Source organism: Chelonoidis abingdonii, chromosome 19 (genome assembly GCF_003597395.2).
Source record: "Chelonoidis abingdonii isolate Lonesome George chromosome 19, CheloAbing_2.0, whole genome shotgun sequence".
Taxonomy (NCBI): domain Eukaryota; kingdom Metazoa; phylum Chordata; order Testudines; family Testudinidae; genus Chelonoidis; species Chelonoidis abingdonii.
In genome coordinates this window covers 337559-351390 of record NC_133787.1, presented here as the reverse complement: position 1 = coordinate 351390, position 13832 = coordinate 337559, and the positions used below count along the sequence as shown (strand labels likewise).

The 13832-nt window shown below is 48.4% G+C and overlaps 1 pseudogene; it reads left to right on the top strand.

The window, feature by feature from the left end:
- The first annotated feature begins 3540 nt into the window (after positions 1-3540).
- The window catches only part of LOC142047958 (uncharacterized), a 34905-nt pseudogene continuing 24613 nt past the window's right edge, over positions 3541-13832 (top strand).

Here is a 13832-nt window from a genome sequence, read left to right as displayed (position 1 = left end):
GATTGTCAAGGAGGGCAAGAATCGGCCAGGACCTCCCTCCAAGTGCGCTGACAGCGGGCCGACTCGCTGTAGGTCTGTAGCCGCCGGGATAGGCTGCGACGAGCCGACCCGCCGAGTGTTGCTAGGGTAAAAAGTTTCTCCGACGGCTGTGCACGCGGCGCGCACACACCTAAATGGAATGGATATGAGCAACACATCTCGAAGAACAACAGTTACAAAGGTGAGTAACCCCATTACACAAGGTCAGCCCCACAAAACTACAGTGGGCAAAACAAGAGATGAAGTATTTGAGGTGTACTTTAGGACCTGGAATTCGTTGCATAGATCGCCAGCGGGTAAAAGCAATTTTTGATTTTGCTTTTCCCACAACAAAACGAGGAATGAGAGGCTTTATTGGAATGATTGGATTTTGTTGTTCATGGATAGTGGCTGCAGGTGAATTATGGAAGCCGTTACATAAGTTAACTAAAAAAGGGGCAGAGCAGCCTTTACATCCAAATGCTGAGCATTTAAGAGCCTTCAGAACACTCAAGGAGTCCCTTGTTCAGGCCCCCGCACTAGGGCTCCCTAATTATAACAAACCCTTGGACTTGTGTGTACATGAATCTAAAGGAGTGGCATCTGGAATGTTAACACAATCATTTGGAGCCTCTCCTCGACCTGTTGCTTATTTGTCAGGACAATTAGACGCTGTAGCTCGAGGCCATCCAGACTGCCTAAGAAATGTTGCAGCAGCCACTTTAATTGTGGAAAAGGCTCAAGAAATAGTTCTAGGACACCCCCCCATGGTGCATACGCCTCATGCTGTTGCCAGCTTGTTTAAATTCGCAGCAGCACAAGCATCTAACTAATCAACAGTTATCATAATGTAAAATTGCTCTCCTAATGACTCATGGGGTAACCCTCAAACAATGTGCCATGTTAAATCCGGCTTCCTTGTTGCCCCAGGAGGGAAGTAGTGGATATGTGCATGATTGTTTGCAGGCTTTGGACTTAATTTCTACCCCTCACCCTGACCTTACTGATGTTCCCCTCCAAGACCCCGAAATGGAGTTGTTTGTGGATGGATCTGCCTTTCTCCTAGAGGGAATCGGACACTCTGGATACGCAGTTACTGATAGCAAGACTGTATTAATAGGGAAAGCTCTTTCTCCTGGGGTGAGTGCCCAAGCTGCGGAGTTAAAAGCCCTAACCACAGCCTGCCTTTATGCTAAGGGAAAGAGGGTTAATATTTATATGGACTCAAAATATGCTTTTGGGGTGTGTCATGCCACGGGTGCAATTTGAAAGGAACGAGGTTTCATTACTTCGTCTGGAGATCAGATTGTCCATGGAAAAGAAATTGCTGAACTGCTTCAAGCCATTCAGGCTCCTAGGAAGATTGCGGTGATACACTGCAAAGCTCATACCAGGCAGACTGATCTAGTTGCAATGGGAAATTGCTTGGCAGACAAGGCGGCCAAGGCAGCAGCCCTACAAGGGGCCCAATTGAACCTGATCTCTCCCTTAGCTCAATGGCAATTACAAGCTTCAGATACTGAAAAGGTAACCCAGTGTGGATCAAAGCTTACCGAAAGACTCCACTTCAACCCCAGTGGCTAGGACCATTTGAGGCTATCCTGGTGAGCCCTACTGCTGTTCGGGTTAAGGAACTTCCCACTTGGATTCATCATACCAGAGTCAAACAGAGCTTCACTAGGGAGCCCCACCTGGTAAAGGGTTCCCCAGAAGCAGACGGCTTTGGACTTCGAGGGAGCCACGCACATTCATCCCACCATGAACCAGGTGAGCCAGAAGCAGATGACCACCGTGCCCAGGACACATGGACTGCTACCCCTTTGGGAGACCTGTGGCTAAAACTCAAGAAGAAGTGGATTTGTGCCCATTCCCTAAGGGATGGCCACAAATAGTCGCTTGGGGAGTTGGTGGACTTATTTGCGTGTTGTTTGGTAGTTGGATTAACTAGGGGATATGAAAATAATGCCTTTATTCACTTTGCTCATGAAATGAAAGCCCGTATGCCATCATTAAATAACATTTCGTGTTGGGTATGCTCTTTGATGCCAGTAGATAGTCACCGAGGTCCTCCCATGATCCCCATACCTCTTAGCCCTATGAATATGACATGGACTCCTTCATGGAAGGACTCCTCAGGCTTGCAGAACCTAACCTGAGCAGATTCAGGAATTCAGATTAATAGATACCTTACGGTGTGGAAGCGACCTGGTGAGTGGTGCTTCCTGGGCTCAGGAAATGTGCCTGTAGGACTTAGCAATTGTAAAGCCTATTTTAATGGAACTCATTTTGGTGAAAGACGGGGACCTGATTGGACCCTTGTACAAGGTTTACCCTGATCTGGGAAGTTCTGGTATGTTTTCCCTGCTAACTCTTGCAGCTTGTTTAATCAGTTGGTATTGGATAAACCGCATGGGTTTACCAAAATATGTTGCATTATAGCACCAGATCTATCGCACACTAATTGCACCGCAGTGCTGGAGTGTTTAGAGATCATTCACATACGCTGCATAAAAAAGCATTCTTTTAATTCTTCGGGTACCGAGTACTCTGTGTGTCAGTGTATTGATAATGCTACTAATAGTTTTCACGGTCTCTCTGCCTGGACTGGATGGTATTACAAACCCCAATATACTGCATCTGTTATATCTAATCCCTTGTTTGGAATCTGTTGGGTTTGTGAAGAAAAGGCTTATTTAAGCTTGCCTGTCTCCCGGAAGGGGTCATGCTATTTGGCCTGCTTAGACCCCCTGACCTATATCGAGATCACCTTCCTTCTGGACGTTTAAGAAATGTGCGAGGTGCCAAGGAAGATGTTGACTGGTCTCGACCCCTTACCTGGAAAGCACTTAATGATTGGACAGGAACCTGTGCAGCCTTTTTCTTTGCATGTGGAGGTGTCACTTACCATATAGGGCAAGGTATAATGAGATTACAAGGAGTGTTAGAAATAATGGCTAATAGCACTGCTGAGGCCCTCATTGATCTGGCCACTGAGCAAAAACAGCTTAGGCAAATGGTTCTTCAAAATAGAATGGCTCTGGACATTTTGTTAGCCTCACAAGCAGGGACGTGTGCCTTAATAGGACAAGAATGTTGCATATGTATTCCTGATGTTTGTAACGCCACATGGGAGAGAGCAAAACATTTTGAAAAAATTACAAGGGATCATGGAGGAAAGCGACCCAGCTGGAACTCCTGGTGGAGTGATTTATTTAGCTGGTTGCTTGATGTAGGTGAATGGCTACGTAATCTGCTTAAAAGTGCTGTTGTTATTTGTGGGCTTTTATTGCTTTATGTAATCATAAGGTGTGGATGCTGTGTGGGTGCTCAACTATGTAAAGAATCTCCCAGGGTTAAAAGGCCCTACCAGGTAGTAAACCCTCAATATATAAATGGATATGTGTCCCAAGAGTCCCCTCTTCGGGTCCTCTAGGGCCAAAGGGGGGATTGATAGATGGGATGCTTTAAAGTGGGCCTGAAGGCCCACAAGATAGGCTGAGTAGGTGATCACATTCTTGATGCATGAACAAGGGGGGCTCAGAAGGTGAGTGAATGAAGTCACCAAGCAGGAGCTGGGTGGATAAACTCCCCCTTGCACTCAAGCTTGGGAAGTGCTGATAAAAAAAAATTCTCAGTACTAATAAGGAAAATGCTTGTGCGCCAGGAACTGCTCAAGGCCATGAATTTTGTAATCAAATGTTTCAGCAGGTGCCGTTAATTAACCGCAGGCAATTACATGCTTTAACTGTGGTGTAAACTTGCTTATAAATTTGTGCTGTATTGAAGAAAAGGGGCGGGCTGGTTCTGGTTCTCTGTGGAGAACGAGCTTGTTCTTTGTTGCTTGTGTGCATGAATCAATAAAGAACTTGGTTTCGGACTTTGCTGAGTTGCTTGTCTCTCCTGCGGTCAGACAATGAACCTGAAAAGTCTGGGATAAAGATAACCCCAACAACATGAAAGGTGGAGAATGAAACTTCACTCGTGTTCGAAGCACCCACCCCAGGGAATTGGGCTCCTGGCCTCGATGGCAGCTGTCCCATGCCTTCCTGTGCTCATTGTTTGTTTCTGGCTCACAGCTAGCAAATCCAGGCTGTTGCTGGGGGGCCAATAGTTGCCTTTCTGGAAGGAAGGGGGAGCACAGATCTTGTGAACTTGGGGGTGGGGGGTGGGGATAGAAATACGGACTGGAGGAGAAGCCACAGCAGCTGCTGGACCTCCCAAAGTTGGAAGCAGATCAAGTTCTCGTGGACAGGTAGAGGCACAAATAAGAACAGGAGCTAAAGAGGGTATAAATATTGAAGGGGGGAGACAAAAGAACCTAGGGACACAGATGAGGCAGGATAGGGGATGCAGCTCAAGCACATGGGACCCAAGGCCATAGGTGAGATGCAGACAGGGACACTGGAAGAGGGGGAGAAAAATGACTGGAAAAGGAGGAAGATTTAACCCCATCATACTTCCAGAAAACACAAACCACATCCTTGGTTATTCCCCACCCATCTGCAAGAGTGTGGGTTGCACTGGGGGGGGGAATCACAATGGTCTTGTGCCCTGATGATCCTAGGGCCTACTAGTGAAGTGACTACAAATGCAGGTTTCAGTGGGACACTCCCAGCCTTCAGTGTCCTGCAGCCCTGCAAATGTCTGACGACTCCAGAAATGTCCTGGCTTCTCACTTCATTAGTCAAACCCTGTTTATTTTACAACTACAACATATTTGTTCAAAGTGGAGGAGTCTGCAGGTGCAAACAGGGCAGTGGGTGCAGGGCATGTTCAGCACCAGCAGTGGCTGGAGTGCAGAGAAAAGCCAAATGAGCACAGATATTATCAGTGCTATTCATTTGCTCCAAGTGAATGTGAGCAGCATGTGGCCAGGGGATTTCATCTGGATGATACTTAAGGTCTGAGTCTGGCTAACTTTTCCCACTAGGAAACTTGTCTCGGTATCAGCAGCAAAGAAAAGCACCACTCTGCTCTGAGAGATGGTAAGAGATGGCAATGAATGTTTTGTGTCCTGCTTCGGGTGCCTGGATGCCTATATGAACCTTGGGCTAAATTCTCCTCTTTGCTACCTAAGTGCCACTCCATTAACGTCATGGGGGTGGCACAGGTGTAACTAAGGCAAGATTGGGTCCCTTTGACTTAGAACAGAGATGAGTGAAGTTCTAGATCACATCAGCTGTTTTTCTTCCCTGGAAACCAAAGTAGAGGCTACAAATTCTCAGCTGAAGCCCTGTGTCAGGCAGACTCTTACTTGGATCACCAACATTGGTCCCACAAGGTTGATTTTATACACGGCCAACATATCTGCAGCCGTCGCTGACTCCAGGGTGCTCTCTGGCATAACACCAGCATTATTTATCAGCAGATTCAGGCCAGATCCTCCCAGATGGGCCTCAGCTTTCTTTGCAGTGGCCTGGATGCTCGTGGGGTCTGTAGCTTCTGGAGAGAGTGATGATGGGATTTATTGCGAACATGGGTTGGTTCTATTTCTGATACTGTGTGAAATAAATATGGCTGAGGTTACAGTGGTTTGTGTTGAAGAGAGAGAGATGTCATCCCTTACCAGCTGAGCTCTCAGATTTTATGTAATCACATAAAAAAAACTGCATACAAACGGAGTTAATTAGGTTACAAAGTCAAGCCCTCAAATGTAAGATTTGCAGCTTTATAATGTCTGCACAACCTTAATTCTGTTCCCTTGCCCATCTAGCTGTGCACTGAAGGAGGCATGCAGCCTGTGGAAAAAATAGTATGTGGTCATGTAATTAAGAACTGTATCATGATGCAGTAGGTTGCACGAGCAATCTTAATTCTGGCATTTCTTAACGTATGGGAGCTTGATTTTGCAATCTAATTAACATTCTTTTAATGTAGTTTTTTAATCTCATTTCCTAGGGGGTTTTTAGGGAATGAAAAAGCTGAAAATAAACTCTGTTATTTACACTTGTAACCACCCCCACTTCATATATCATGAATACAGCTTTGAATTGTGAATGCTTCAGCACAGACTTCTACCACTTGTCTACAAAACTAAATACAGTTGCTAGCAATAGGAGAAGGTTGTTATACTGAAAGGGGATGTGTTGGTGTCATCACATTCCTGGAGGGATAGCTCAGTGGTTTGAGTATTGGCCTCTTAAACCCAGGGTTGTGAGTTTAATCCTTGAGAGGGCCACTTAGGGCTCTGGGGCAAAAATCAGTACTTGGTCCTGCTAGTGAAGGAAGGGGGCTGGACTTGATGACCTTTCAGGGTCCCTTCCAGCCCTATGAGATAGGCATATCTCCATGTATTATTTTTTTAATAGAATCATATAATATGGAAGAGACCTCAGGAGGTCAATCTAGTCCAAGCCTGTGCTCAAAGCAGGACCAATCCCCAACTAAATCATCCCAGCCAGGGCTCTGTCAAGCTTGACCTTAAAAACATCCAAGGAAGGAGATTCCACCACATCTCTAGGTAACCCATTCCAGTGCTTCACCACCCTCCTAGTGAAAAAGCTTTTCCAAATATCCAACCTAAACCTCCCCCATTGCAACTTGAGACTATTACTCCTTGTTCTGTCATCTGCCACCACAGTATAGATCCATCCTCTTTGGAACCCCCCTTCAGGTAGTTGAAAGCAACTATCAAATCCCCCCTCATTCTTCTCTTCTGCAGACTAAACAATCGCAGTTCCCTCAGCCTCTCCTCAAGTCACATGCTCCAGTTCCCTAATCATTTTTCTTGTCCTCCACTGGACTCTTTCCAATTTTTCCACATCCTTCTGGAAAAATTGGAAAGAGTCCAGCAGAGGGCAACAAAAATTCAGGGAAGCCTGGTTTGCTTCCCCCTCTCCCTCCAAAAAAGTCAGGAGCTCTTGCCACATGTGCTATGTATCAGACCAGAGGGATGGTCAGACAGGGAGCCCAGCTGGCTCCTTCCTATCCCCTCCCCACCTTGCGCTGCTACAGCAGCTCAGGCATCTCCTGGTCATTTGGCTGTGAACCCCCACAGAGGGGAGATTGGAGGGCTGACTCTGAGGAGGGAATCCCACCCCCGAATGCCCTGGCTGATAGCCACTAGATGTGAGTCGAAGCTCTGACTGAGGGAACAGATTCCAGGAGTCAGACTAGGGCAGTGATGTACTGCTAATGGGCAGTTCTTTCCAGGAGCTACAGTCAGTTATGTCCCCTTGATCAGGAGGGTGGGGGAGCAGAGAACATGCCCTGGGCTGGTTGTAAGGGCAGGGAGGTAACAGGCTGGGCTTTGCCCCAGATTCTCCATTCTTTCAGCAGGTGGCACTTTTCTGCTGGCAAAGGGCACTGTGGGATTTGCTGACTCACTGGTGCAGCTGGCGGTTTGCCCTGCCCATTGCCCACAGCCTGGCTCAGCCATGGTACAAAGGCACCTTTCAGTGATAACAGACAAGCCTGGACCTAGCACTATCTCTGGGCTGTGTAACTCTGGGGCCTGGTACAATCAGGGGGAGTTTACCTTTGCCGCCTATGTGCAAAGCCAGAATCAGGTGGGATCACTTACTCTGCAGGGCTTTGTGTTTGCTGCTGCAGTAATAACAGCTGCTGACAGCAGGGATTTGCACTGGGTGCAGCTGAACGGGGCTGGGCTCTGACTCAGCTGCAAGTGTAGGAAAGGAACACAGTTCTGCCCCAGGTCAGACATCTTTGCGGGGACAGTGCAGGTTTAGATGCAAGATAAGAAAGGTTCCCCTGGGAAGAGAACAAAAGAGGGAAGGGTTGGAGTGAATCTGTGCAGTGGCCACGCAGGGGAGTCACAGCACAACACCTGTGTGCGCTCAGGTGCACAGCATGTAGATTGAACTGCTGAGCCACGTAGACAGAGAATCACAAATGGCCAGATTCCTTGCTGGTGGAAATTGGCTGGTGTAAAAGCTCAACAGATCTGGGCAAAAGGACTGTGAAGGAGAGTTAGAATGTAGGGTATTTCTAGGGTGTTTGGAGAGAATATACCTAGCAGCAGTATCACAAGGTTTGGATGCTTGTAAGGCAAATTTCTTGGAAGCTAAAAGATATTGCATTATGGAACCACCAAAATATGGTGTCAACTTAGGGGAAAACATTTACAAAAAAAATCAGTTCTTTTCCCCCATTTTGCAGTGTTTGAAATGAAGTAATCTTCAATTTTAAAAATTTTTGTTACCGTTTAAAAAATGTTAAATTTCCTTTTTTACATATTTATTTACACACACACACACACACACACACACACACAGCCCGCTTTTTCCTCTTTCTCAGAAAGTGCAATAAAAATGACTAATACCCAGAGTTTTGTTTGTTTTTCTCCCACTCTGTAACTTTTCAAAACTTCTCTAACTTTGGAAAAGTTTGCAGAGCAGCAACAGAAAAAAGCAAACTGTGGGATTCTAGATCTTTTCAAAACTCCCTCATCTTTTAAAGGATTCCAGAGTGATAAAGTCGCAGCCTTTCCTTCTTCCACTCTAACTTTTCCAAAGTTGAAAAAAGTCTGAAAAGTTTCAGAGTGGAAAGGGGGAAAAAAAAGAGAAAAGAAAATTAGACCCCTCCCCACTCCAATCTATTCATTTAGTGGGGGAAAAAAATAGAGAAGGGGAGAAACTTAAATATGAAATTTCCAACATTTTGGGGTTTTCAAAAACTGAAAAGAAAATTTTCATTTTTTTCAAAATTTCCTGTAAAAAATGACATTTTATTGTGAAAAGTTTGATTTCCTAGGGGACAAAATCCTTTCTTCGTTGGAATATACAAAGTTAACTGCTCAGAGAGTGCCTCGTTCCTAGACTCAACCCCACCCTCTGTGGTGCCATTCTGCTTGTTACACACGTTGTGATCCCCTCTTTGAATGGTTTATTTGAGAGGTAAGTTCGAACCCATGTTGACCTGGTCTCGACGTTTCGTGATGTCTGGGAGCTCAGCTAAACACCAAAATTTGCACGGTCCTTGACCACCTCTGGTACAGGGTGTGCCAGCTGTGTCCCCGATCCGTTTGCCAGCTGCTGTAGTCTATCACAATAAGAGATATGTCCTTGCGTGGACTGTGTGGAAATGATCAGTATTTTGGACTTTATGGGGATAATAAACAGTGATTAGGCTGGCCATGAGAGCCAGAGTTGCATTAGAACGGTGGTGGGGGAGCCGCGTCCGAGCAGCAGGGGCTGGAGGACTGGGATTGAAAGGACGATTTCTTTTGGGGTGTGGGAGTCCGTAGAGCAGTGGCAGCACCTTGACCCACTCCGCAACTGGCGAGGGCAATGGGTCAGGTTCAACCAGATGGGTAAAAGTGGGGTCAGCCCAATCTGACCTCCTTTATGCGACAGGCAAGATTCCTGGATTTTACCGGGCCGGGTTGGGAGTGGAGGGAACGTATGAGTCGGCAGGCATTTGTGGAGACCGTCCTAGGTCTACTTGCCCTTCCCTGCCCCAGCCAGGTGCGGGGTGTGGATGCTGAGAGTGTGTGGAGCAGCAGAGGTAAGCAGGGGAGGAGTGAGCGCGCACTGTTATCCTGGAACAGTGTGGGGCTGCTGCTGCTATTGTTGCTGCATGGGTTGGTTCAGCCCTGAGACTGGGGGCGTAAATGTGGCATTAAAACCACCTTCCTTCACCCTGCCCCTTCAGCAGATCTGTGGTTATGTTAGTCCCAGCAAAAAACAGCACCCAGCATCCCCACACCTGCGGCCTTGTCTAGATGAGAGAGGTAGTCAACTGAGCTGTCCTCTGGCATTAGGGTTACCATATCTGACACTGTAAGGAGGACATTCCATGCTCACCCGCTCCGCCCCTTCCCCGCGCCATTGGACCCCTTCCCATATCCCCAGCCCCTCCCTCCCTGCAGCGTTGCCCATTCCCCTCTCCCCCGCACGTGAAACACGCTTGCCCTTCCTGGGCTCCACGATCCTGCTCGTCCATTTCAGCCCATGGCCCCTGATTCGCGCTTCCCCGCGCAGCAGCCAGCTGAGCTAGAGGGGATGGGAAGTTCTTCGGGCCCGAGCTGGACATCCATCCAACGCGCTTCCCCTGACGAGGCTGCATCCCGGCGAGGCCCCCTTCTCTGGCCAGGGCTTGGAGCAGGAGTGCTGTGTGCGATGCCCGGGGCCTTGCCCCCGGGCTCAAGCGCCTCCACCCAGCTCCCACCGGGCCTGGTGGCTGCGGCAGCTCAGAGGCCAGGAAGCTGCGGAGGCGTGCAGCACGGCCCCTTTCGAGGGGGTCGGGCTCCAGAGCTGCTGCACGCGCTGCGGAGGCTCCTTGCACGGCCGAGGCGGAGCGGGGAGACAGGCTCTGCCAGAGGTGCGGGGATGCTTGGGGAGAGAGGAAGTGCCGCGAGGTCCGCCACCCGCAACTGCTGCAGAGATGGCCACCACTCCTAGCGTGGAGCGTCGGGGTGCAGTGCACGGGTAGAGATGCAACGCAGGTTGCAGTGGGCGAACCCCAAGAGGATGAGGGGCAGTGGGTGGGTTACTTTCTTCCGTACTTAACCAGACATTTTATAATAACAATTCCTAGACTGCGATTAACAACTAACTAGCCCGGACATGTCCGGAGGATACGGATATGTGCACCCTACTCTAGTGAGTAGGAACTGCCTTTGCACCCGCACACGTCTAGTGCAATTGATTGCACTGGCCAGCGATTCATGTCAGTTTCTCCAATAGTTTGCAGGGGTGTCATAGCTTCCTCTCAGATTGACCTTAGCGTTCGTACCTGAAGCTAGCATAGAACCCTCTAAGCGTTAATTCAGCTTAGATCTGATATCGCTGCACCGCCAAGTGATTTTTCAGGGCTTGGCTGCCCTCTCGGTCTCACAAACCTTCTGTGGGGGGACCCCAAGACTCAGCAGCTCTGCGTCTTCCCAAAGAGAATAACCATTCCCCCCACTTCTCTCCCACCAGGAATTTCTCTCCCCTGGGCTACCTGAGATGTTACTGATGCACCTCTTTTACAATCCATACCAAGAGCATTGTCTCCTTCTCTTCCAAACGGACAAACCCAAGGACAAGGGAAACAGAGTTCTCTTTCTCTTCCCCTTAGTTCTTCCCCTTGGGACCACTAGGAGGTTACACACACCGAGCAGTCTTTCCCCTCCCCCTTGTTCTTTCCTTTCTCACCACCATTTCCTGTGGTCTAACTAGAGAAAAAAACTCCGGTCCTTGAAAAGACAAACTTTTAATAAAAAGAAAGACGAATAGAGATAACAGTTCTCTGTATTCTAGATGTTAAATACAGGGTTTTTCAACTCTTATAGAAAAAATGGAATAAACAATATGAAAGGATAAAAAGCCTTTCCAAAAACAATACCAATTTAAATACTTATAGCCAAATACACATAAGACTCCACCGCAGAATACGCAGATTGCAAATACTTTATGCTACTTTGTACTTACAACTGGGAAACAGAAGATTAGAAGGACTGGAAATAGATCCTCTCATAGCTGAGAGAGCACAGAACAAAGACCCAAGACCAAGAAAAACCCACAAATTCCCTCCCTTAAGCTTTGAAAAATCCGTTTTCCTGATTGGTCCTCATGTCAGGTGTTTGGTTCCCTTTATTAACCCTTTACAGGTAAAAGAAACATTAACCCTTAGCTATCTGTTTATGACAAGGGGTCACCTTCAGCTGATACTAGCTCGGTCAGCAGAGTCCCTGTGAACACATCTCCCTGTCAATAGGGTGACCAGATGTCCCATTTTTTGGGGGACTTTTTCAAGTGTACTCGCCTATTACCCCCCACCCCATCCCGTTTTTTCACAGTTGCTGTACCTGTCATGGCAGAAGTAGTCTGTCTGGTCACCTTTGTGTATCCTGCTGTGGAGGGGTCATCTTGCCTGGGAGCCCCTTACCCATACAAACAGCCCATGCAGAGCTCACTGGCAAGTCATTTTCAAAGTGAGCCCCTTCTCCGCTTGGACCTAGAGAGTGACACCTGCTGTGGACAGAGCACTGGACTGGGACTCAGGAGACGTGGGTTCTATCCCCAGCCTTGCCACTGGCCTGCTGGGTGAACTTGGGCCCCTCGCTGTGCCTCAGTTTCCTCAGCTGTAAGGGGGAGAAGGATCCTGACCTTTATAAAGCCCTTTGAGATCCACTAATGAGAAGAGCTAGCTGTCACTGAGTCACCGGACGATGCTCTGGAACTACTCCCTAGGAAGCCAGTCAGGACTCTGTGGGAGCCTCCTCCCTGTGAGCAGACTGTCGCCAGGGCAAGAAGCTTACATAGCTTCAGCCTTCCTGGGTCTGACCTCAGAGCATTCAGCATCCTCATCCACACCATGTGCTTCCTTCAGCGAGTCCACCCAGGCAGGGCTCCCGAGGAAGCCAAAAGGCCCTGCACCCCAACTCCACAGTCAGCAGTGACTCTTAGCCAGCCAGTAAAACAGAAAGTTTATTTGTCAAGAGGTACACAGCGTAGAACAGAACTTGTTAGCACAGAACTTAGTGATTCTAAGCTAAGTCCATCTTGGGGAGTCCTGGGCTTGATGCCCTGGACTTTGTCCTGCTTCCTGGGCAAAAGGTATCACCTGATCACATCTCCCTGCTGGGTCTCAAGTTACAAAGGGCGCTGGCCATAGCCTATGTACAGACAGCCAGGGCTGGCTCCAGGGTTTTTACCTCCCTAAGCAGAAAAAAAAAATACGATTGTGATCAGCTCTACCGCTGCTGCTTCAGTCTTCGGCGACAATTCGGCAGCTGGTCCTTCACTCCGAGAGAGAGCAAGGGACCCACCACCGAAGATCTGGACATGCTGCCCCTCACCGTTGGTCGCCCCAAGCAGCTGCTTGCTGGGCAGGTGCCTGGAGCCAGCCCTGATACCTACAGACAGATTTCACGATCCATGACAGAAAGGGGACAGTGTAGGGTCAAAGTGAAGGAGCTGTGGAACGCCTACCACAAGGCACGGGAGGCAAACTGCCGCTCTGGTGCTGCGCCCACAAGCTGTCGGTTCTACAAAGAGCTGGACACAATAATCAGGGGCAACTCCACCTCCACTGCGAAGGCCTCTGTGGATACTTTGGTGGCTTATGTGCCAGTTGAGAGCGGACCAAGCCAGGAGGAGAAAATCTTGGATGAGGATGTGGAGGGCAGAGGCAGATCTAGGCACCAGCAAAGCAAGCAACTGCTTGAGGCAGCCCATTTGCAGGGGCGGCAGCTGGCAGGGATCCAGTCTTGGAGCTGAGAACCAACAGGGGGCCCTGGGAGCTACAGTTCCTTGGTTAACTCCATGCCTTTAGAGCAGGTTTCCTGGCTAGAACTACATTTCCCAGCATTCCTTTGGCCATTATCAACAGGAAAGGGAGGGGGAGGGAGTATTGTAGCTGAAACCTCATGCTGCAGCTTGCTGTGAATGGAGAGCTCACTGCTAGAGTAGGGTGAAATTGTGAATGGGGAACAAGTGTGCCCAAGGAGTAGAAGGCTTTGGCCCAGATATCCCCTTCAGAAGACATCCCCACACTGGCTTAGGGACACTGGTGTGACCTCACTTTGCAGCTCCCAAAAAAAGAATTGGGTGGATTAAATGGACAGTGCCCCTCTCTATCTGAAGCCTAGCAAGGGAGGTATGTGGATCCCACTAGAATTTAAAATGAAAAGTAAGGGAGAAGAGGCTCTGGATCCTGGCAGCTTTAGCTACAGTACCAGGCACGTGGGAGGATTTCCACTTCTGAGCCTTCGAAGCAGAGATTGACTTTTCCTTTCCAGATTTAGCTAATATTCAGAAAGGGAATCTAGCACCTACCTTCCAGATTTGAACACCTCAAAATTCAGGAGTGCTCAAGCTCAGTTTGGGCAGCTCTTACTTCATTTCTCTCAAATCAAATATACTGAT